General features: G+C 39.5%; 1 pseudogene; it reads right to left on the bottom strand.

Moving 5' to 3' along the window:
- The window catches only part of LOC138242516 (zinc finger protein 271-like), a 681,240-nt pseudogene that overhangs the window by 460,384 nt on the left and 195,374 nt on the right, over positions 1–25,482 (bottom strand).

Genomic DNA, 25,482 nt, shown 5'->3' with positions numbered 1-25,482 from the left:
ATAACAAGACAGGAGGTACAGTAACTCTGAGACTTGACTAAGGTCCTGGTTATTGAATCACCACCACGATCAAGAGGTAAGACTTTACATTTTTACTTTAAATGCATTTGCTGATAACCTTTTAAAACAAATATGCAGTCAGGCAGATGCATCTTTATTCTTAAGCGTCTCTCAGTGCATTGATATTGTTTTTACTAATCTAATATCAAGAATCTCATCATGTGCATGCTGAGGTGTGGAATATATCTTTGTGTTAAATGGTGTTGTTTTGTATATTGTGTAATTGAAATACAGCCTCTTTCTGGTTACAAGTATTGGCTTAGAAGACTTCTCCTTGCATTGTATAATCAGGGCCAGTTCAATGGGGCATTTAATTAATTGAGAGCTCTTTCTAGTAGATATGAATGCAGAATGGATACAGATTAATTGCAATAGTGTAACTGCAAATGAATATAGATGAGAATGTTCACTTTTTTATGAAACCATTATTTATTTTGGAGCAATGAGCAATACAATAAAATCATTATGCTCAAACTATGAGAGAGAAAATTAAGGATAATTTAAGAAATCAGTCTTAGCTTGTTTCTATACACAAATTATATTATTTATTTTCAAAGGAAACCCCACGAGGATTCCCCTGGTGTGCAAGATGTGCCTGAATACTTTTGATCAGCTTCCTGCTCACTTGAAGAGGGCGTGTATGAAGCACGCCACAGCAGAGGAGATCACGATGGCCTCTCAACAGGCGAGAAAGGACATGATGAATCACCTGAAGAACGGGGTCATCGTGGATTACAACAGAATAGAGATCGTGTCTGGTGAGGCAAACAGGATAGCGGTTGTAAGACTGCTAGAGTCCTTGGGCCTTTTTGTACGTGGGAAGCCTGAAGACACATTGGCAAGGTGAGATTTTTAATTTGTAAGGCTTCTGTAGTTTCTTTTTGAAATCATTGTTACAACATATTATGTAAAAGCATTTTGAAAAGAATCTATCTGTATTCCAGTGGCCCTGAGCAAGAGGCCGCTGTCCAGGAGGAAGAGATGCCAGAGGCTGCTCCAGAAACTGAAGCAGAAGCGGAGGAGGAAGGGGAAGATGGAGAACAGTAAGACTCTCTGCTCAATAGGGTTTCTAGTGCTTTATTTTTTATTTGCACGTTGTATGTAAAAAAATTGATTTTGTTTCACAGAGGCAAGAAAAAATGTAGCCTTAATTGGGATGTCAGTTAATTGGTAGATATACATATTCACACGGGGCCACATCTAAAGCCATTTTCTCCCAGAAGCCAACTAAGAAAACGGAAACACTTATAATACATGTTATTGTCCATGTGTCTTATATCTACAGGGTGTCAGTTAAAGGTAATCTAAAAGCTCTCCAAAAAAGAGTTGCCCTGGCTGGACTTTACAGAAAACACTCTCTTGATTCTCCTCTCCTGGCTGGCTTTAAACAATACCTTATCCAGGGCCTGGGAATGGTAAACTGCTCCAAGGAGGTAGGTATTTGGTACATGGTTTTACTCGGCTTAAACTTCACATACCACGGATGTTGGTTATAAAAATAATGACTTTCTCTATATATGTTTTTCAGGTTGAAAATGTCTCCAGGTTCCTGTTTTTTATGCATCCATCAGAAGTTTCCTTAAGTTTTCTGAAGGACATTTCCAAAATGCAGACATTTGTTTCCCAGTTGAAGATGACTGGGCTGTCTCACCAGACCATTGCAGGTTATATCATTAATATCAGCAGATTCCTGCTCTTCATCCTAAAAACACTAGCCTGCAAGTGGAGGATCCCAGTTTAGCTAAGAGTTTATTAGACTTCCAGAGCAATCTAAAGGATATAAAAAAGAGAAACAACAAGAGTGTCAGACAGGAAATAACCAGAAAGAGGTACATTACTTATTAAATGTTGGTTCAACTTATACTTGCTTTTCTATTCAAACACATGAATGTTGCCTTTTGGAAGCTGATAGTATTGCTCTCTCTCCCCAAGACAAACACAGCTGCAGAGTCCTCCACCTAAACTAAGCGATTGCTTGAAGGTGTTGAGTTTTGCAAAGAAAGATGTGCAGCGGATACTGGGCAAGACACACACCTCTGCAGACATCACCACAAGTGAGCGGATTGTTGTGATGCTTTACCTGCAGGCCATTCTCCAGCTGAAGCACCTTCAGCGCCCAGGGGTGGTAAACAATATGACAGTAAGCATACAACCGAGAATTTTGATTATAGATGTTCTTTTCGAGAAATTGTATTTAATTAATATTTGTATTAAAAAAAATCTTCTGAATTCAGGTCCTGGATTGTTGTGAATAGAAGTGGGCAAAACAGGGTAATAATCTTTGTCAAAGAGCGCATGGCTGCAACTCAGCGACTAGCTTCCTTTGCACTAAATGAAGAAGAGGAAAAGGTGAGTTGAAGGTTTTACTGATATTTCATTGCTAAAAACTGTCTTTAGCTTTCAATGGTATGTGAAGAATACTGCATTTAAACTGCATTTTTATTTTTTTTATTTTCTCTTTTTGTTTTACTGCTACTTCATTAACTTACGCTGTGATGCAAACTGCAGAATGGAAATGGAACATTTTTTTGTGTATGCAGGAGGAGAACCAGTTCACAATCCTACCTATGATCTGCGAAGACTGCATGAGAAGTAAATTGAATTATATAATTATTTTGATGTATTTTCTTTTTACTTTTCTGTGGCTTGAAAACAACTATTTTATATATGTGTTTGTTTTGCAGGTACCACCTACCACTGATTACTTGCTATGTTGCAAGAAGGGCATTTGAAATGGAAATAAAGAAGCTACCTATTGATCAGAAAACTGTCCTGAATGATTATTTAGGTGTTTCAAATGGAACTGTTGAAAACCTAGCCAGAAGGCTGACAGATGAGGACATGTGCTCAGCCAGCGAACTACTTCATGTCATTGTAGAAGCAGGATCTCTGTAAGTGTCACAGTGATATCTAAATTCAGTATTTGAAAGTCAATATTTAAGATAAACATACATTTCTCATTTTTTTAAACTTCAGTTCAGGATCAGGAGAGCAATCTTCAGGCTATGGACAATAACATACAGCTACTATACGGTAAGTTTTAATTCAATATCCCTCTTTCAGTTACCTTTTAGCCACTCTGTCTTAGATCTGAGATATTTAAGTTTTCTTTTTACAAATAGGTCCACTGTGGCAGCTGCTGCATATAGATGCCCAAAGATGGATGATGCTGCAGCCTTCCAGAAGCTGATACGTTTCCCATGACATTAGATGGCCAGCCTCCCAGAAAGAAAGAGCGCCTGACAGTGACCGGCGTTCACGATCGCCACTGTTACAATAGATGGAGAACTGAGCAGAGGAAAAGGAAGCAATAGAACATATTCGGTAAGAACAGGATTTCTTCCCTTTTTAAAGAGTAATATTTCAAGAGTCTATTACTGGATATAATAATCTTTGGGTGGATTTCTGATTTCTCACTACAGATCAATGCAATAGACGGTTACCAACAGAAAGCCAAGTGACCCATTATATAGAAAAAATGGGATGGTCAACCAATACACCAGCTGTGTCGGAGGTACTTCAGAACTGGAAGCCGCATGTAGAAGTCCAACCAAATGGCAAGGACATTGAAAATCTGGTAAAACTCCAAACCTGGAGAGGCCTGCACATCGTTGACGATCCTGTGAAAGGAAAGAAGGTTATAACTTACAGGCGTTTCCAGAAGGGAGAGGTGGTGTGTGATTACCATGGCAAGGTTATCACAAAGACAGATGGAACACTGCACCTGGCAGGACACCTGAGATTGCAGTGGGAGAAGAGCTCCTATATGATTATGGTGTCTCCAGGAAGTCGTTTAATGGAGAAGGACAATCTTTGAGTGGTTGGACGAATGATCATAAAATAAAGATTTTATTTTAATTCGATTTCTTGATTTATTGGTACATGCCTAGGGCAATAAGCAGTCTGAGGTTTTATTTCCAAACGGCATAGATCAGTGAAGTAGTGCAACACACTGGAACATTATATTATTAGAATCTATTCTACTTAAATTATTAAGTAGGTTAGGGTTAGGTGCAGGAACACTGTATTTAGGATGTGTTTGTAGTGATTCTGTGTTTCTAGCTTCAACACAGTGATATATATATATATGCTCAGTGATTTATTGGTACATGCCAGGGCAATAATCAGAATGAGGATTTATTTCCAGACGGGCTACAGGTAGTGTTGTGAAATACTTCAATACACTGGATCTCAGATTTAGACCCCCTGCACTCTTACTGCTTAAATAACATTTTAGAATCATACGTTTAGTATATTTAGTCCCTAATGCTGAAAGAAATTATCATTTGTTTAACATGCACAGGTGTGTCTCAAAGGATGCAGTGCTCCTGAAGGGCTCTCAAACCCTGCATTTCAGATTCCTAGCTGTATCCCTCACATGTGGCACCTCAGAATGACTTCTAACCTTACCTGTGGTGTCTTTAATCCCTATTGCTCAATGCATGGCGAACGTACTGCATACATGCGTCTTGAGTATGAGGAAAGGGCCCTTGAAACACTCATTTGCCTGTTTCACAAATGATCGTACTTTACTAGAGATTCTGTTTGGGATTCAGATGTGCATCCGTCAGCAATCCCTTTAAAAAAATTATACGTTCTGGATGAGGTCAAAGGTTAAGGAACACTGTATTTAGGATGTGTTTGCGGTAATTCTGTGTCTCCTGCTTCAATGCAGTGATATATAGATGTGCTCCTGTAATTTATTGGTACATGCCCAGGGCAATAAGCAGTCTGAGGATTTATTTATCGACCTTCTACAGCCCCAGTGTGTGCGGGTCTCTTCTTCATGGAGAAGAAGGATGGGAGACTGACTCAGCTCTGACTATCCAGAGCTCAATGAAATAACTATTTTAAAAAAATAACATCGATAGCCCTTGCCTCAAATAGCAGCAGCTCTTGAGTCAGTGCAGGATGTGACTGTTTTCAAAAAACTAGATCTTTGGGGGGCATACAGTATAATCTTATTTGTATACGAGAAGACAATGAGTGGGAAAACAGCTATTAATGACAACACACGGACATTAGGAATACCTGGTTATGCCTTTTGGTCTAGTTAACGCTCCAGCAGTCTTCCAGGCTTTTATGAAATGGAGTTGATCACAAAAGATGACAACAGCCAAGTTCAATCAGACTCGGCCGTCAGTAATTAGTCATCGCGGCTGACATCCTTTCTTCTCCCAAAACACTATAAATGCCTACAATATCCCTCTCTTTTGCATCTCAACCTATGCAGCTACCCCTTGGTCACCCTGCATGGGGGGTCCTGGTCTCCTTGTCCTCTGGCTGGGAGGGGAGCCCTCAGCCAAGCGGGTTAGCCAAAATTTCGCTCCATAATCCTTTTACGATGCCTTAATCTCAGGTGTTGTCATTCCTTGTGAATGATATATTCAGGGATATAATTCAAAGGTTTGTGTTGGTATATCTGGATGCCGCTATTGCTGCTGTTGAATGCAAACATTTAATACATCTGTAATTCATTATCGAACTACATAGACAATTAAATATTCCATTTAAACAGACGGACCCACTATGCAACTCATTATGTAAAGTTTTACTCTGCGTCGTCAAACAACTATGTCCACTGTAGAGAGAAGGCATGGTTTTCAGCAACTGGCAGCTGAGGCACTTGGCTTCTCCCCACAAGAAAAACTCCAAAAACAGACTGACCATCTGGCCCCTGGGCAAGGACTATCTCCAACAGCCCATCTAACAAAGGCGAGTCGCGATTATGTTTTCCACTGGGATCAACCCTTGTGTTTCGCCAGTTCTGCTGCATGTACAGCGTAGAAAGTTCCACCGACAATGTAGACAAATTTTAAATGCCAGAACTGTTCAGTTATAGTAGAGTTGGAGGACAGATTTTGCATTTTGGAGGGGCGCATTAGCACACTATTAGATATTAAACATATTTAGGGATGGATAGATTCAGCTCAGTCAGAGCACTCAGTCAATTCAGAATTGGCTGCAGTCCCTCCCGGCCCAGCTGTCTCCAGCTTGACACTGGCACCAGCAGCGACCACACGCGAGCCCTGGGTCAAGGTCAGATGGGAGTCTAAGAGCTCAAAGACTAGACCCCCTGCACACCAGTTGCCCATCCGACTCAGCAACAGGTTCTCTGCTTTAGGCAGCGTGTCCGTCGATGCGGATAAGGTGCTCTGAATTGGCAGCTCGATAATCAGGAACGTTGGAACTCCTAACCGTCACAAATCTGAGGTTTCCGTAAAATGCTGACATTGAGGAGAAACTAGACATTTTCCAGCAATTAAGCCTCCACCTTGGTTGTTCATGCTAGAACTAATGAATAAAGTATCAACAATCCGAGATGTTAAATATTAACTTCGTTTTATTGCATTTTATTGTGTTTGGTCCCTTACAAATCCTTTACAGTAACCTATAGTAGGCTATATTCTTACTAAACCACTGGTTAGAGACTTGGTGTGCATCAAATAGAATAACCTTTATCAATAAGGGAACAGCCTGGGCTTTTTTAAACAGTCTCCACCCAAACTGGAGAGGATCATTAATTCTTACCAAGTTGCCTGCCTGATTGCTAAGAGCACATCACCAGGTCTCAGTACCGGCACACAGAAGGACATGATGGAAGGCTTAATACTCCACATATTGTACTTTTTAGAAGTGTATAATGTTAGCATGCCCAGAGGGGTTGGGCAGCCAGTTGATCTCGAACCTCGAGAAATATTTTTTGTCCTCCTTACTAAGGAGTTTTTGGTTCCTCTCCTCCATTTTCTTCTGGTCTTTTCTGATCTGTATTCACATGTATGGTCACTTGCTTCTGGAATGGTCTAAGAACATCAAGGCCATTTACAAGAAGGGTCAGAGCCGACTTTACTTCATGAGGAGGCTCAGGTCCTTCAATGTACGTAGTAAGATGCTACATTTGTTCTATCAGTCGGTGGTGGTGAGCGCCATTTTCTACACATTGGTATGCTGGGGCTCTGGGATTAGAGCCATGTATTCTAACAGGCTGAATAAGATCATCAGGAGAGCAAGCTCTGTCATTGGGTCTGGCCTGGACCCAGTGGAGGTAGTGGCTGAGAGAAGAATAGTGTCCAAAGTAGAGGCCATCATGGACAACGTCTCCCATCCCCTCTATGACAGGCTTGTAGAAATGAAGAGCATGTTCAGCAATGGAATGATTTATCCACAGTGTGACAGGGAGCGCTACAGGAGGTCATTCATGCCTTCTGCCATAAGACTGTACAACACATCCACCTTGCGTCTGGGCAGAGGCAACATTGACAGTGATCTGTTTCTGGACTGAACAGTAAACTGATACATCTGTTCATTTTCTTTTCTCGTTTACAACCATTTGTGTGCAATATATGCCAGGGACCTGTGAAGTATATTTATATTTATATTCAAATTGTGCAATACGACTTTTTTTGTGTACTGTTCTTTTCTGGTTTGTTCTCTGTGTGCTCTAAATTGTGAGTAACTCTTCTTAGTACACTTCTCACTGTAGTGATTGTATTGTATGTATTGTATTATTATTATTGTATAATTCATTACACTGTGGCTGTGTTGTCTGTGTTAAGCTGCTGTTGCACTGCAATTTCCTCTCATGGGATCAATAAAGTATCTATCTTTCTTTGTTAAGCACCTTGGAGCAACCTTATTGTGGAAGGCGCTCCATAAAAATAAATTGAACTGAATTAATAAAGTTGATTATGTAGTCAGTGTGTTTGTATTAACCCCTTTCTCTCTCTCAGTGCTGTGTTAATGTACTGTAATGTCCAGTCCTCTTAGCCAGTGCCTCTAGAGCAGGGGGGTCTCAAACAAGCAGCCCAAAGCAATTATCTGTGGCCTGCAATGACTCACTTGGACTAACACAAAGTTACCCATGAAATTCAGTCATTTGATGCATTGTTCTAGAGATTCATTTTCTGTTAAATAATCGCCATGGAGATATTGTAGCGAAGCAGAGGTGCACCCAGCTAATGTATGTGCCACAGTGCAGGCAAAGAACTATAGCCGGGAGATGGTCTGAGGGTCCGTAGAATGACCACTAGGTCACGCTGCCTATGTAAATAGTGACTATAAAACCTAAGGTAAACAGTATTGTTAAATTAATTGTTTACTCCTGTTTTGTCCCTTGTCTTGTTACCACTCTAAACCCGCGTACATGTCCTATTCACATCCCCTATGATTGTGTTAAGTCTCTCTTCCCCAACTGCTGCCTGATGGAGTGCTGTTAATAAAGAGCGTAGACAGAAAGATTTGCCAGGTTAGTCTCCACATCTGGTAGAATCATAACAATGTTTGGCAGGATGTACGTCAGCGAACAGTTTCTCTCATCAATGAAGATCAACAAAATCAGTTTTATGCTGAAGACTCACTGATGAACGTGAATGAGCAAAATTGTGATATCAGGCCTGATGTTGACGTTCTGGTCTCTGCAAAATGCAGAAGCAACAAAGGAGCCAGAAGGACAAACTTCAGACATTACCTCACACCCCAAGTACATTGAGGTAAAGTTAACCAACGTATGAAATAAAAATTTCGATTTTTTTTTTTAATATTTGATGTATTTTGTATGTGTATGAATGTGGCCCCCCAATTCAATTGAGTTTGAGACACTGGCTGTAGATTCTAGATTAAATGTTGGAGATGATGCTCTTCAAGCTCTGTACTATACCCTGTGTTTCTTTGTCAGAACAAGATTGTGGGAAGCTGTTTAGAGATTTGTAAAGGAACAAATCTGCTCCGTTTTGCTTGTGTGTTTTGTACTTCTGTGGCAGAAGCCAAAGAAAGTTCCACAGCAGTGGACAAAAATGTAGCTCCAGGATCATTAATGACAACTTCTCCACCATCTTAACAGATGACCCTGACACAGCTATCCTCTTTCCCGATCATTCCTTCATCTCCTATCGCCGACCAACTAATCCACGCAACCTCGTTCACAGCTCCCTTGACCTCACTCAGCAATCATCCACACCACACACTTTCCCCTGCAATGGACTTCACAGCATCACCTGTGAATACATATCCAATACCACGCTCATTCAAAGGTCCCCTCTGGACAATTCTGTCACCCAGATGACATCATGCATTTCCGGCGATCTTAGTTACTGGATCTCTTGCAGAAAACGCCCAGCTATTGACATTGGTGAAAATGACGACCTCACAGACCATTTCAGGGAACACGCCAGAGCTGCAATTTCTCCATACTGATAGTTCCCTTATTCACCCTAAAGGCTGCGATCTTCCTTATCTCCCCATCTGCTATTGCAGAAAGACATCCAAAACCATACTTATCCTTAAACTTGGATCACACCACCTCTTTTCTCTCTTTCTAATCCTCTTGCCGAATGTGCTCAGGACTTGATTATTACTTCTCACCTGCTCTATGCCCATTTGCTCCCTACTTCTTGTCTGTTATTACCTGCTCTGCCTTTTGTTCTCCGATGCCTTCCTCTCTCTCCCCCTCACACCTGAAGACTCCACAACCAAATTGTGGTATTTCTTTTCAGCATAGAACGAACCTCTACCATGAATACCAGGAAAGAAATTTAATTTTTTGGCTCTCACAGTGCAGAAAGGTTTCCTAAGAAGTGTACAAAGTTGTAAAGAGGGTCATTGGGTAATGCAGAGTGTGACAGAGTGGCTCTTTTTTTCTTTTGATGAATATGAAATACTCCAATATTTGCCTCTAACCTTCTGGTATGTTTGAGTTTGTATGTGATACGAATGAAGTATGAACGATACTAACCTTTTTTATTTCCCTAAAATCACTGCAGTGTTTCCTCAGTGGAGTGTTGTTTTATGCTCGTCAAGTTGACCACCAGTCACCTTTTCCGCTTGAAGTATCCCACAATGCTCCCACAAATGGTCTTAAAGGGAAAGGTTACTGGTGAGTCATCTAGAAATAACATATTTAAGATTTGTTTTGTTTAAGTGGACATAACTTTGTCAGAGTTGCATGACTGTTAAAACCTATACGTTTTTTTATGGATGCTTAAATACTTTATTTGTATCAAATTGCCAATCTCTGTTAAAAAACATGAGCAAGTCCCTTTAAGAGATCTTAATCCCTCCATTGGGGCCCTCTTTTCTGACCGCCCCATCATCTCATATCGCCGACCACCTAATCTGCGTAACCTTCTTATTCACAGCTCCCTTGACCGTCCTCAGCAACCATCCACACCAGGCACTTTCCCTTGCAACAGAGCTCACTGTATTACCTGCAAATACATATCTAAAACCACACTCATTCAAGGCCCCTCAGGACAATTCCAGATCACCCAGATGGCATCTTGTACATCCAGCAACCTTATTTACTGTATCTCTTGCAGTAAATGCCCAGCCATCTACATTGGAGAAACAGGAAGGAGACTCGGAGACCGCTTCAGAGAACGTGTCAGGGCTGTGAAGATTAAAGATCTCTCCAAGCCCATTGTTTCTCATTTCACCTCTGACGGCCACGACCACTCTAATCTCTCCATCTGTGTTCTCAAAGACGGTTTTCCAAACTCATCCATCAGAAAGACTACCGAAACCAAAGTTATCCTGCAGCTAGGATCACACCTTCCCCCTTCTCTTAACGACAAGCTGCTCTTCTTCTAAATTTTCTCCATTCATTGGAAGTTTCATTTCACACTTCTCTACACCTATTCTGACTTCACACGTCTTGATTGGCCTCTCTTTCTGTCCCCTGCTCCCGTCTCTCAATCCAAGCCTTTGTTCTCCTGCTACATTACCTTTGCTTACTGCCCTATCTTTCTCACACCTGAAGAAGGCTCCACAGCCAACACATAGCATTTTCTTTCTCCTCTTTTCAGCGTGGCATAAACCTATTACTTGTTTGTTTAAAATGTGTGTTTTGTATTGTTGTAGTCCAGTAGTATTTACTGTATATATTGTATTAGAAGTTGGAATGTAAAGGAACAGTTCTGTTTTGCACATACCTCAGTTGGCTTGTATCATTTAATAAAGTGATGTATTCAAGTACTACATCCCAGTTCACTAGGGTTAGAGTACACACTTTCTTCCAATGTGGTCGAGTTAACCAAGACCCACCCTTCAATGAGAAACTCACTGCCCATTGGAGAACATGTTGGTTTTGCATTGCTGTACTGTATGCATTGTAATAAAGTTATGATAGAGCATAAAAGGTCATAAAAGGGTTAAAGTAACGGATAAGTTATGGTCTCATATGATAATGTGTGCTCCCAAAAGCACTGAAGTGCCAAATCCAGTATGCACGTACATAATGCGACATTCAAAGTCAGAATGTCTTCACTTATGCTACAAAAATGCAAATGACATTTAATAAAAAAGACAATGATTTAATTATTGCTTCAGATGTGCTTGATGTGTGGATAAATGTCAAGTTATCAGACAAGCTGTAGAAGTGTATCCCATCTCTCTATGGTAGGACTTCACATATTGTTTTTTTTTTAGAAGTATTTTACTCTCCAGTTAAAGAAACATGCTTTAAGTACTTGAATCTTCCTACAAAACATCTCATTGAAATGAAATAACTTTACTTCTTATTTCCTAGATTCAGCCTGACGGTTCTAAAATGATTTGTACATCTCATCAGAAGAAAAATGAAGATGACCAGTCTTTTAGTTGCAAAAAATGTAAAGGAAACCCCTAAACATTTGATTTGCAGTTTATTTTTCCCCCCATACTTGCACAACCATTGTTAAGCTACAATTATGATACGTTCAATTTCAGTTTACTGTTCTGTAATATTGAAACAAGGCAGGGGAAAATGTCAGTGATGATTACCCTCAAAAAGTTTAAATAAAGAAATTAGTAGGTTATGTTCTCACATGAAAGCATGTGGTCCAAAAAGCACTACAGTGCCAAATCTAATATTCACATATGTAACGGGCTCTGTCCACTTTTCAAGCCAGAAAATCTTCACACGCTACAGGAACATTGATGACATTAAATCGTTGTCATGTTTATTCAAGTTACTCTACAGATGTGCTTAATGTATGGAGTGGTACGTAAGTGGACTGGACAAATATAGAAGTGTATCCATCATTCTATGTGTACGACTTCACACAGTTTTTGTTCTGCTTATTAGAACTAATTGACTCTCCCGTTAAAGAAACATACGCTACAAGTACTTGCATCTTCCTAGAACACAACTCATTGAAATATCATTACTTATTTTGCTTTGTCTAGTTTCAGTGTAACACGTGTGAAAACTGGTTGCAAGAATTGTGCCTCTCAACTGAAGAGTGTGAAAGGCCAAGAATGAAGACACCTGGTTATGTACATTTCACAATGCCTGTAGTGCTGAGTAGTTTAGGCATGTATACTATCACCATGGTATGTAGTGTGAGCAGTAGTGCTACTGATTTGAAAAAGACAAAAACTGATATTTAAATGGAAGTGTTTCAATATAATGTGTTTGGAAGTTCATCTTCAGGCTCCGTTTTGTTTTTAGTATATTCTACTACTGTAAAAAAATAAAAATCAAACCCCTAAAAGTTATTGATAATCAGTTTTTATTCCTTATTACATGCTTGCACAACCATCGTTAAGCTAGAATATGATGCATCAGTTACGTATATTTTATGTCCAATACTACTGAAACAAATGTAGGATAAGATGTTAGGGATGATATTAAAGAGTTATTTCACAACCAGAAATGTCTGGATTTTCAAAACAAATAGCTGCGTACTCCAAAAAGCACCGAGAGGGAGCACCAGAGTATTGCATGTTACAGATATGGGTTTAAAAACCTAATTCCAATACCATTTTTATGTGAGATTTGAAAAATTCTACAGATGGTTTTCAGTTGAACATTAAACGGTTAAACTATTTGGGTCCTTTATGTAGGCCTCTCAGCGGGAGGATTTGCATAGGAGTGTGCTTCATTTAAAATGTTTTTCAAACCTAACCACCTCAAAAAAATGAATACAGCATTTTCCTGCATTCCTCTTCACAATACTGTACAATTGGTTTCAACTACTGACTGAACCAGGTTCAAAACAGACCAAGGAGCAGCTCTTTAGCCAAAGAGCTGTGGGGATATGGAACAAGCTAACCAGCCATGTTGTTGAAGCAGATACCCTGGTTTCTTTCAAGAAACAGCAGGATGAGATCGTTGGATTAGTAAATCAACTACCAAATGACATAGGAGGCCTTTTGCCCATTTACTTTTTTTGGAACCTCTTATGTTTTTGCATTCTAGGCACCACTAATAAGTGAGCAGCCACCCTATACAATGCTTTGCAGTGTATGTGCAATATTCCTTCTCTCTCTCTACAGGATTACTCTGAAATGCAGGTAACTACTGGTTTCAATATGCCCAAAATGGAGGGAACTGTCCTTTTGATAAGCGTTGACTTACAGAACGGATGGAGTCGCAGACCTTTTCTAAAAATACAAATCATATACAACACTAGAGTGTAACAGTGAAGATCATTTCAAAACTTGGTCAATTGTTTCCGTGATTTAGTCAGAAATCACAGGTCATGTACTGCTTTCCCCAAGTTTGCAAGCACAAGATCTCCAATATGGACACACGGCATCTTGCACCCGGATCTGAACTGGAAAGGGAGGTCGATTCCATTTGGTCAGAGCTTATTCAGATATTTTTGTTTCCAGGTTATTGATGCGGGACTCACAATACAAGTAGAGCAGCACAACAGGAAAGTACCGAAAAAAAAAAGACCAATCTGGGATGGTAACCAATGTTGAATGGAAAAAAAATTGTCAACTTGTTTAAAAAGTCTCAGGATTTTGGATATGAATTTTTACTTTATAGATCGATATGAGCCATTCAGAGAAGGAAAAAAAAACTCAATCATCTGCTACAGAAAAAGCCCAATAACACCCCTACCAGCTCAACCAATCCCAACCTTGTCATTACTATGCCCTCTGACCTTTTCCTTTCACAGGATGAGCGATCTCTTCTTAGCAAAGGCCTCAGTTTTGTTCTAGTCCCCAAGAAGCTGGACACCCCGCAAACCCAAGTCGACCTCAACTGGTTTTACCACGGGATTCAGCTTAAAGCTCATTTTGCTGACGGCTCCTCCTCTCCGGTAGAGGACAATAACCCAGTCACTGATGCCATCAACAATATCAATCCTAAACAGAGCTCTTGGACTCCAACTGGCCTCTCTGTCTCTCTATTGCTCCTGCCTCCTCCCCCCTCCCAGCTTTTGTTCTTCTGTGCTAGAGTTGACAATGCATGCTACTGTATGGTCACCCTCCATACTGTCGGCCACAAACCAAACATGTCAAACAGACAGGATACCTTCCAACAAGGAACCAGGATCATCTACAAAATGATCCAAACAGTCCACCATTTACAAAACAGCAGTTTTTTTGGACGGGAGAACAGAGCACCCACTAGCCTATGACGGAAGACCGAGGAACTCAAGCACCTCATTAAACCTGCCAAGCCAGCCAAACTCACATATTTGAAGCTAGTAAGCAATGCCAAAAATTGGCTTCACACCACACTGCAGATCCTCGAAGAGCACTACGAGGAAGATCTGTCATTACAACTAGAGGAACTTGAGCTTCCCACTGGGAGCAAGCTTTCACACTTGCTTCCAACTGATCAAAAACATTATGAGAGGAAATTGCAGAACACCACCTTTGGACCCTACACAAGCTATCAATACTGGGTTAGGGAAGGACACTCCCTAACAGTGAAGCTATTGGAGAGAAAATTAAGGCTCAGTTAAGAAACTGGAACAGTCTTGACTTGTTTCTTTACAAAAAAGTTATTTATTTTCAAAAAAATAATGAGGACCCATGAGGATTCCTCTGGTGTGCAAGACCTGCCTGAAGACATTTGACCAGTTTCCTCTTCTCTTAAAGGTGGTGTGTATGAAATGAGCCTCAGCAGAGGAGATCAGTGAGGTCTCACTCCAGGCCAAGAAGGACTTGTTGAATCACCTGAGGAATGGGCAGGTTGGGGATTGCAAGAGCACAGAGCTCATATCTGGTGAGGTTGTGAGACTGGTGGAGTCCATGGACTGTTTTATGTGGAATCCTGAAGACACATCATCAAGGTGAGATATTTATAATTTATATCTTCTGTTTCTTTTCAAATTTACCATTATGTAAAGGTATGTTAAAATTATATACCCATAGTCCAGATGCCCTGAGCAAGAGGCTGCTGTCCAGGAGGAAGAGATGCCAGAGACTGAAGCAGAGGAGAAAGGGGAAGACATGAGTTCTGGAGAACTTTCTATTTTTACAAATGTATCTATTATTTTATTCTTGTATTCTAGTTTGTCTTATAGGTATAAGATTTTTAAATGTGAATCTTGTATTCCTACTGGCCCCCAGTACTTAAAAGCCATCATCAGGCTCTCAGGAAGACGGTAGCTTCTGGACTGGACAGAAAGCACTCCCTGGATGCTCCTCACCGGGCTGGGTTTAAACAGGACCTTATCAAGGATCTTGGAGTGGCAGATTGCTCTCAGGAGGTATTTCTTTTTTAAAGGCATTTACAATTGAGCAGTGATATTTCCATAACACATGTTTTTACTCCTTAGCTTAAAATTCACCCAGGTGAAATGTCAGCCATAAACATTGTGACTTTACATTTTTCAGGTAGAAAATGTTTCCAGATTCCTGTTTCTTTAATGGATCGATCTGCATCTTCCTTAATCTCTGTAAAGGACATAACCAAAACACAATTATTGTAACCAAATGAAGACCACTAGACTGTCTCACCAAACCATTGCTAATTATACCAAGAACATAAACCGTTTTCCGCGCTACATCCTGAAGGCTATCAATGTGAAAGTAGATGATCCCAGCTTGGTTAACCTCATCATCAACTTCCATAGTATCTTAAAGGATATTCAGAAGAAAAACTATAAGAATGTTGTCAAGAGATTACCAGAAAGAGGTACTTTTCATTTTTTAAATTTATTCAACTGTACTTCTTTTAATTCAAATACAAAAAAAGATGTTGATAGTATTACTTTCTCCCGGAGATATAGACAGATGCAGAGTCCATAACCAAGTACCAGAGATTGCTGGAAGGTGTTGAGGGTTGTAAAGAGAGATGTGTTGCACATACAGCTCTGAAAAGAACACCCTGCCTGACCATTATCTTGTGCTGTATTACCTGCAGACCTTTCTCCAGCTGAAGGACCTGCAGCACCCAGGGGTGGTAAAGAACATGACAGTAAGAATACTTTCATACAACAAATAAGTTACACACACACACACATATATATGGGATTTTTACAGTTTGGTGTATTAATTTTTGCTATTACAGGTCGAGGAATAGATGCAAAGAAAGTGTTGTTTCAACAAGTGGGCAAAAAGATGGTCTAGTTTGCTGTTAACCAGCACAAAACCTCATCACAGCAGCTGGCTTCCTTTGCATTGAGTGAAGAGGAACATGCAAGTGGATGGCTACACTGATAAACCCCTTCACTCGATTCAGGGTTGTTGTGGAACTGGAATAATCCTGGCAAGCAGTGGGTGCAAAGCACAGTATCGCTGATAATGTGACACCAGTTCATCACAGGACTCGCACACCCACACCACGGCCAATTTTCATAGAAGCCCATTAAAATCCATGTTAATACAGAACAAAAGACCTCCACTTGCATAGCTACCATCATGTATAGTATTTAAGAAAATCTCCAATGTACCTTAATTGCATTTTATTTGTGTTTTATCAGCTGTTTCATCTTTACTTCACTAAACTAAGCTGTAATGCCCAGGTCAGCAGCTGTGAAGGGAGACAGAAGTTTTTCAGTTCATCTGCGGGAGAGCCAATTCACAGTCCTTCCAACAACTTGAGACGACTGCATGAGAAGTAAGCAGAATAATATATTACTTTATATTTCTGTGGGTTGGAAACATTCACAAATGCTTGCTTGTTTGTTTTGTAGATTCCTCCAGCCATTCATTACCAGCCAGGAGGGCAATTGAGTTGACAGAAAAATATGTAACCGATGCACAGAAGAGCATTATGTGGGATTACTTAGCCCACAGAGAAACATTATAGAATACCGACTCAGCCAGCATCTGCTCGGCAATCAAAGTAATTGAAGGCTTTGCAGGACAAGGAGTTTAGTAAGCATCATCACAATCTCAAAATAAGTCTCTCACAAAACAATCATTCATTTCTTTTTTTTAACTTCAGGTCAAGTAATCAATCATCAGACTCTGGACAAGAATGCACACCTGCTGTGGAGTGGGTTAGGAAACATTACACCTATTCAGTTATTTTTTGACTGTGTTACAGAGACCTGTGATATTTTATTTAAAATTTTTACAACAGTGGATCAAGGCCAAGATCCAAAACAGCAGCTGCAGGATTTACATGTCCGAAGATGGATGATGCTACAGCCTTTCAGCAGCTGATAAAGGTGTTTCCAGTGTTATTATATGGGCAGCTTAACAAAAAAAGGAGCATCAGCTTACCAAAAAAAAGGAGCATCTGAAACTAACTAGAAGTCATGACAGGTGGAAATCAGAACAGAGGAAGTGAGACTGCAGACCGTTAATGGCAAGTTTACAAATCAATTATCTTCACCGACAAACACTAAGTTTGGAATATATTCTGAGGATTTATGATGTGGTTTTCCTTCTAGACCTTTACACTAGATGGCTATCAGGTAACCTACTATATTCAAAAGATGGACTGCTCAGCCAATGCATCAACAGTATCTGAAGTGTTTGAGAAGTGGAAGCCCAAGACAGAACTGCCACCAAATGACAAGCAAATTAAAAAGATAGAAAAGCATCAAATCTGGGAAGGCCTGAGCATCAGTGACAATGTTTTCAGAAAGGAGAGGTGGTGTGTGATTATCATGGCGAGATCATCACAGAGACACCCGCTGAAGCCCTAACGGCACAGATGGCAGAGGGAGAGAAGATACATCTTTTCTTTTTTTGATGGACCTGCACAAAAACTGTGCATTGATGCTCGTGAAGAACACTGTGCCTGCCTCACGGATATGGAGACGATCAGAAGGTGGATAAATCCATCAAAGAAAATAAATACATCAAGGCTGTAAGAGGGTCATTTATATAAACGAAAAGCCTGTCATAATCCTGTCTGTGACAAAAAATGACATTGTTGAGGGAGAAGAGCTCCTCTTTGATTACAGCATTTCCAGAAAATCATTTCAAGGCAAAGGACAAGCTCTGGAGTGGTTGGATCACTGACCATTTCCAAAACAGAAACTCAGTAAGTGTACTAAAGTGCATATTTTGAAGATATATATTTTCTTGTAGCTTAAAATTAATGTTAGAATTAAGAATTATGTTTGTGTTATTGTCTTAAAAATGGCATTTCTCATTCTCACCAGCAAGGATATAAGGAAGGGATATGGGACTGCCAAAAAGATACATAATTTTCAGAAGAGCATAGAAGGCAGATAACTACCCTCAATTGTTACTGCAGAGAAATGCCACATCGTGTAAACAAAAAAAAGCTTTTGAGAAGTGAACCATTCTTGAAATTTATTGACAGAATCTGAATAGCACAGCATTCCCAGACCAGGCACTGGAGTTTCCTGCAGCGTTAGATGGGTAGTCTCTTGATAAGAGAGAGATCGACAGAGTACTGGAAGTCATGAACGACACCTTTCCAATTAATCGAGAACAGAGCCCACAAGATGTGTCTAGAGAACAATTTCTTACAATTTAAGTGGTAGTTTCTGAATAGGTTATGGCTCTACCATATTGTCAGTGGTTTATATTTAAAATCTAAAGATTTGAAATTGAATCTGTTTCTTAAACGACATTGTTCACAGGAACAGCAGCCCAAATAATTTGATGACTGTAAATATGACAAGCTTGTGATAGTGTAAATTGTACAGTGCAAAACAGTTGTATTGTTTTGGTTTTGTCTTCAACATAATCATATTGGTAGGCATGTTATTTTTATAGCAGCAACCTGCCATTCATCACCAGCCAAGATACCACAAGGTACAAGAGATGACCCAGAAGTACTTAATGATGCAGAGAAGAGCATATAGGTGAAAAAAAGAAGACAAGAAATATCCATTAACACATGCATCTACAAATCAGAAGATGGGTGATGGTCAGCAATTCAGGAGTGACACTGGAGATTAAATTCAAGTTCTTACAGCGATTTTCTGTTTGGCTTCAACACAAATCATATTAATATGCTCACATTATTAATTTGCACAAAATGCCCGATATTCAATACAGGCCACGTTCAGAGGAGTACACACAACCCTGCCAGAACGTGGCTAGCCGAAGTGCGGCGGACCACAGGGAAAGAACTCTTGTCCACATGGATGTCTCTGCTCTGAAAACCAGTGGATAAAGGTATATGACAGTCTGTTTTCAGCTGTTGATTTTGTGCAAAACATTGAATATGAAAGATTGAAGTGTCACCATTCTATGAAGTTCAGACATAAGTATTATATTGATAAGCTAGGTCTGTTCTAATACCTGAAGAACTTTTATATTGCACTGTTTGCTTTGGTTTCCTTCACGGGCTCTGGTTTTCAGACATCAGTCCAAGATCATTGGTGGGTTAATTGGTTTCTGGTAAAATTGGCCCTAAGTGTGAGTGTGTGTGTTCGATTTCCATCTGGCATCCTCAGAAGATGTCTTTGTTTTCTTTTCTTAATTGCTGTTGATTACTAGAGTTTATTTGGCATAATACCTTTGTGATGAATACTTTCTTTTTTGTCAATAGTCTTATTTTAAATCAACAACGTCAATGAGTTCGTACCTTAACCTTAAAGAACAAGCAGTAAAAAATTAGAAACTAAACACACTTCAGATGGGTTATAAGCTGAAGTTTTTGTAAGTGAACCGAGATTCCTGTGCAGTGCAGAGACCCGTCTTTAAAATGCTGCATGTATATATGGTGGACTTAAAATTTGTTCAATTTTGTCACAATGTAAAAGTATATTAAACAGGTGACATACTCCATCTATAAAGATTTGACAAGTTTTAATTCCATACTTCCATTGACTGTTTTGGAATGCATTCCTTAAGTTTCCCTGAATAATCATTGTCTCACAGAGAAGACCTGGGTGACACAACAGGGGTTAGGGCGGTACTGAATGGAGGTTTGTGTAGACTAGCCAGTGTCTATGGGCGACTGTGGGATCACCGGAGATCTCCCCCCCCCCCCCCCAACGCCTGTAACATTGCCAGGGGGTGTAATCACAGACAAAACCTAAAGTTTCCTTCATTGAGGGGTCACTATTTGTCATACATCCTAGCTGAACAAGAGACAAAAGATAAGCCTTCCACTGTCACTGACAGAGCAGTCTGGGACACTCTAGGCTGGACTGGACCATTGGCTTTGGAAGATGGGGTAACAGGAGATGAAATAGATCACACAAGACTGTCAGTCCTGCCTAGCTGTTATGTGACTGACGGACTCACCCCCACATTGAGAAGAGACAACTGGCTTCTGTGTAGAAAGCAGACCATTTCATTTTAACTGGTTAATCAGATCTAATGAGCTTTATTACCCTTGACAAGACTGGACACTTTACATCTAACTTCCTCCACCCCTCTGACTCAATCTTTCTGAAACAGGGTTATCATTTTAGTTTTGCCCGGCACTGTTTGAGCAGAAGAAAGAAATAATAGCGCTATTACCAACAGTCTAGCGCAGTAACCACTAACTCCAATAAGTTTAACTAGAGGAAGAACCCAGCTTCAGCTCAAAAAGAAAACTATTTAAATTATAATTCTCCAACACTGGCTGGAGACTCTGTTTGTCCATGCTCAGCGGTTATATAGGACAGGACTCGGCGCGCAGCAGGTGCGGCTCATTGCTCTGCGCTGCCCGTGCGGAATGCGCGTCTCCTCCCTCCTGACTCGTCACACCGCCTTCATACTCTACAGCGGGGAAAAAAAAACTCCCCTTTACTGTCTTCATACATCCCTCTTAAATCCCAGAAACACAGAAACTCCGGGGCGTTTCTGTGAGTCAGTACTGTTTTTTTCTGTTCGAGGTTACAAGCAGAAACAATAAAAGCGTTGAAAGCAGGAAGTTATTTCTGCTCGTAAAAATAAATTTTCTGATTCCTAAAACCTAATAAAATCCATGTAAGTCTCCCTTTCGTTCCCAATGTACATTACTGAATATAAACCAGTCAAGTTCAAGTACTTTTCTGATTTATCTGAATAGTTCTGGCGCAGCTGTTACAACACAGATACAAACTATTTTTTTTTTTCAAAGGAGCTCTAGCCTTTTTTAAATTGAATATTTTTTTCAAATCGCTAAGTCACAAGAAACACCAACAACACTCATCGTAAGCTACTGACCAATCACATTCCTGAATTTTAAACCCATTTAGTATTTATTTTTAAATTGTTTTATTTTTTTATTTTACACCTGTTTTACGTATTCTTGCTGCTGTCCTTTTACAGCCACTTGGACAGACCGCTCTGAGACATCTGCGTTCAGTAAGCGCTGAGCCTGCTCTCAGAGCAAATTGCCTCTTTTACATAGCAGCCCCGACACTGAGAAACGAAGAGTAATGCCTTCTATCTGGCATTTTTCATGTCCAATACGTTTGACATCTACCAAGGGCGACAGAGTTCTTTTGTGACACTATTTATTTTTTTTTCTTTCTGTTCTCTCTTTGAAAACAAAACTAGAAATCGTGCAAGGGAAAAATGTTTTTTTTTCATAGAGAAAACGTGCACCAGTATGTGTGTTGAGAAGAAATGATTAAACATGATATGTGACCTAATTTACCAGAGCAAATGCTCACCCAGCAAGGTCTGGAGAAGTTGGAGAGGATGACTTCGCATGCACATGTGCTTGCATGCAGTCATATGTGCTTGCATGTGTGCTTACGTGCAAACGGGCGTGGATTCTTGTATGCAAAAAACTTTCCGAGGCTCTTCTGAAGCACATAAAATTATTTGGAGATATACATTTGTCTTGTTTTACTCTTAGGCTCTAGATTTGATAACTTTTTTGTTGCATTTTTGCATTTTTCATTATTTTCCAGAAAATGGTTGCAAGCCCGATATCATGCGAAGAAACTTCAGGATTCAGGGATCAGTCAATGGATTTTCTTCAAAGTTGGATTTTTGCACTCTGTGGACAAACAGATGTTCTATAATGTTTTTTTTTTCAAATTTAAAAATATCATTTTTTCATGGAGATTTGAAGGGGATGGATTCACCCTCCTTTAGCCAGGACAGAGCTCCAGGAGCCTGGGTAGGATTCTAGCTTTCTCCCCTTGCAGGCACCTGGCACAAAATACATATTTTTTTTCCTTAAAATCTTTTGTTTTGTATTCCTTGTTGTTCCAAACGTAATTTTAATCACTTTTAATTGGAGATTATATTAATCATTAATAAATGACCAATTTCACTAAAAATAATGTAATATAAAACTGATGTTTTTAACTTTATTGTAGTGTTTTAGAATCGAATATATCTTCAAAAATTGTTATTTTTCACTCCTAGGAATGAAAGCTGTTGTTATATGATGTTTATTTTCAAATTTTAAAAAATCAAAGGCATCGGACACAGAACCTCATGGTTTTCCTAAAAATCTTTTTTTATGTTCCCTGGTGTTCCAAACTTAGTTTTAATAAATTTTAATTTGTTATTATGTTAAAAACAGGGTAATACATTCCTAATTGGACTATAAATAATGTCATATTGTCTGCTATAAAACTGATGTTTTCAACTCTATTGTAGAGATTCTAGAATCAACTAATAGAGAATTGAAATAAAAAAATGGCATAAGAAGACATTACCAACAACGACCACAAGATGGAGATATTGTCCAAAGAGGCAAGAGGGGCAAAGCCGCGATAAGGTAAAATCATTTTTTTAAAGAGATTGCTGTCAGAATGCACATCCGTATCCCAAACAGAATCTCTAGTAAAATATGATCATTTATGAAACAGGCAAATGAGTGTCTGCTACAATATGATTGCTACATATCTGCATTTGTTGGTTTTTAAGTAAGAGAGTTGGGTTTGTAAGTTTTGAGTAAGAGTGCAGGGGGTTTAAACCTGCGATCCAGTGTGTTGAAGTATTTCACAACACTACCTCTAGCACATCTGGAAATAAATCCTCATAATGATTATTGCCCTGGGCATGTACCAAAAAATCCCTGAGCATATATATATCACTGTGTTGAAGCTAGAGACAGAATAACTGCAAACACATCCTAAATACAGTGTTCCTGCACCTTTGACCTCATCCAGAATGTATTATTTTTTTAAAGGGATTGCTGTCAGAATGCACAACTGAATCCCAAACAGAATCTCTAGTAAAATATGATCATTTGTGAAACAGGCAAATGAGTCTCTCAGGGGCCCATTGCTCGTTTTCAGACACATTTATGCAATACTTTCACCATGCGTTGAGCAATAGGGATTAAAGATACCAGAGGTAAGGTTTAAAAGTGATTCTGAGGTGCAACACATCAGCGATACAGCTAGGCATCTGAAATGTGGGGTTCGAGAGCCCTTCAGGGAACCGTACCCTAAAGGTACCAGAAGTCCACTAGTATAAGCATTAAGTCACTGTCACCCCTGTTACAATGTGATTGCTAGATATCTTAATTTCTTTGATTTTTAAGGAGTAAGAGTGCAGGGGGTCTAAATCTGCGATCCAGTGTGTTGAAGTATTTCACAACACTACCTGTAGCCCGTCTGGAAATAAATCCTCAGACTGCTTATTGCCCTGGGCATGTATCAATAAATCACTGAGCATATATATATATATCACTGTGTTGAAGCTAGAGACCTGTATGTAATAATATAAGTAGAATAGATTATAATAACATAATGATCCAGTGTGTTACACTACTTCACTGCTTCACTGCTCTATGCCGTCTGGAAATAAATCCTCAGACTGCTTATTGCCCTGGGCATGTACCAATAAATTACAGGAGCACATCTATATATCACTGCATTGAAGCAGGAGACAGAGAATCACTGCAAACACATCCTAAATACAGTGTTCCTGCACCTTTGACCTCATCCAGAACGTATCATTTTTTTAAAGGGATTGCTGTCCGAATGCACATCTGAATCCCAAACGGAATCTCTGGTAAAATACGATCATTTGTGAAACAGGCAAATGAGTGTCTCAGGGGCCCATTCCTCATTGTCAGACACATGTATGCAATGCTTTCACCATGCATTGAGCAATAGGGATTAAAGACGACTAAGGACATGATAATTCACCTGAAGAACGGGGTCATCGTGGATTACAACAGAATAGAGATCGTGTCTGGTGAGGAAAACAGGACAGTGGTTGTAAGACTGCTGGAGTCCTTGGGCCTTTTTGTACGTGGGAACCTGGTAAATGATTTGAACTAATTTAACGTCATATTCGGGAAATCCAGAGAACGTCTTCACACTTGTCGTGGCTGTTTCAGGAAACACCTGTTGAATCTCACTCGGGATTTCTTGAGAGATCATTCAGCGAGTGAGTCGCAATTAGGAGATAATTTGGTATTTCTTAAGAGAACTCAGGATTTTTTTTTTCCTTGGTGGCAATGCGCTTCCGCAATAAATCATAGACTCTGCTTTCAAAATAGCTGCACCAGGTACTCGGACACAGATAAACACAGGGATTTAAAATTCAAGAATATGAATGGTCAACTGCTTCCAGTTGGGGTTTTTACGTTTCGTATTTAGTGATTTTTGTATCAATCTTTTAAAAAAATCATTAAAATGCGAACAATATGTAAATTAAAAACAACAGCACCGACAAATGCTGGAGAGACAGGTAGTTTTTTTGTAATCAGATTCCAATGTCAAATACTGTGTATGAGAGCTTACTGTACGTAACTTTCCTTTTCTCACATTTTCTGACGACTATTCCGAAGGGGCACCCTGTCAACTCTTAATACTTTTAAAAAATCTGTCTGCGTGTTTGATTATTTTAAAAAAAGATCAATGTTGATTATAACTAAAGAAATTAATGATCACAAACAAAAAAAAGGGCTGAAGATGCGAGTCGCTTTTGTATTAGAGCTGGATGACACGAGCTTATAAATAAATAAAAAATGTTTTCTTCCAATAAATCATACATTTTGTTCCATCCTTCTTACTATACTTCTCTCTTGTAGTAGTAAAGCATTTTGATTGAAACCGAACAATACATTAAAGGTTTCATCTATACACTTATACTTCCACTGCTGTGCAGCGGAGCCTGATACACCCCAGTAGGCAAAAGACGTATAATATACGTCTATTAAACGCACACCTTAGACGTATAAATGTGGTCTGAAATTCGTCTAGAATGAAATTCTAATATACGTCTATTGTTATACGTCAATTATACGTCTATGATTAGATGTTCATTATACATAAATGGTTGGAGTTCTATTATATGGATAAATTTAGAGGTCTATTATACGGATAACTTTAGAGGACTATTATACGTATATGGTTAGAGGTCTATTATACGGATAACTTTAGAGGACTATTATACGTATATGGTTAAAGGTTTATTATACGGATAACT

The sequence above is a fragment of the Lepisosteus oculatus genome, chromosome 14 (assembly GCF_040954835.1).
Source record: "Lepisosteus oculatus isolate fLepOcu1 chromosome 14, fLepOcu1.hap2, whole genome shotgun sequence".
Taxonomy (NCBI): domain Eukaryota; kingdom Metazoa; phylum Chordata; class Actinopteri; order Semionotiformes; family Lepisosteidae; genus Lepisosteus; species Lepisosteus oculatus.
The sequence above is the reverse complement of the archived record's forward strand: the minus strand, read 5'-3'. Positions and strand labels throughout refer to the sequence as shown.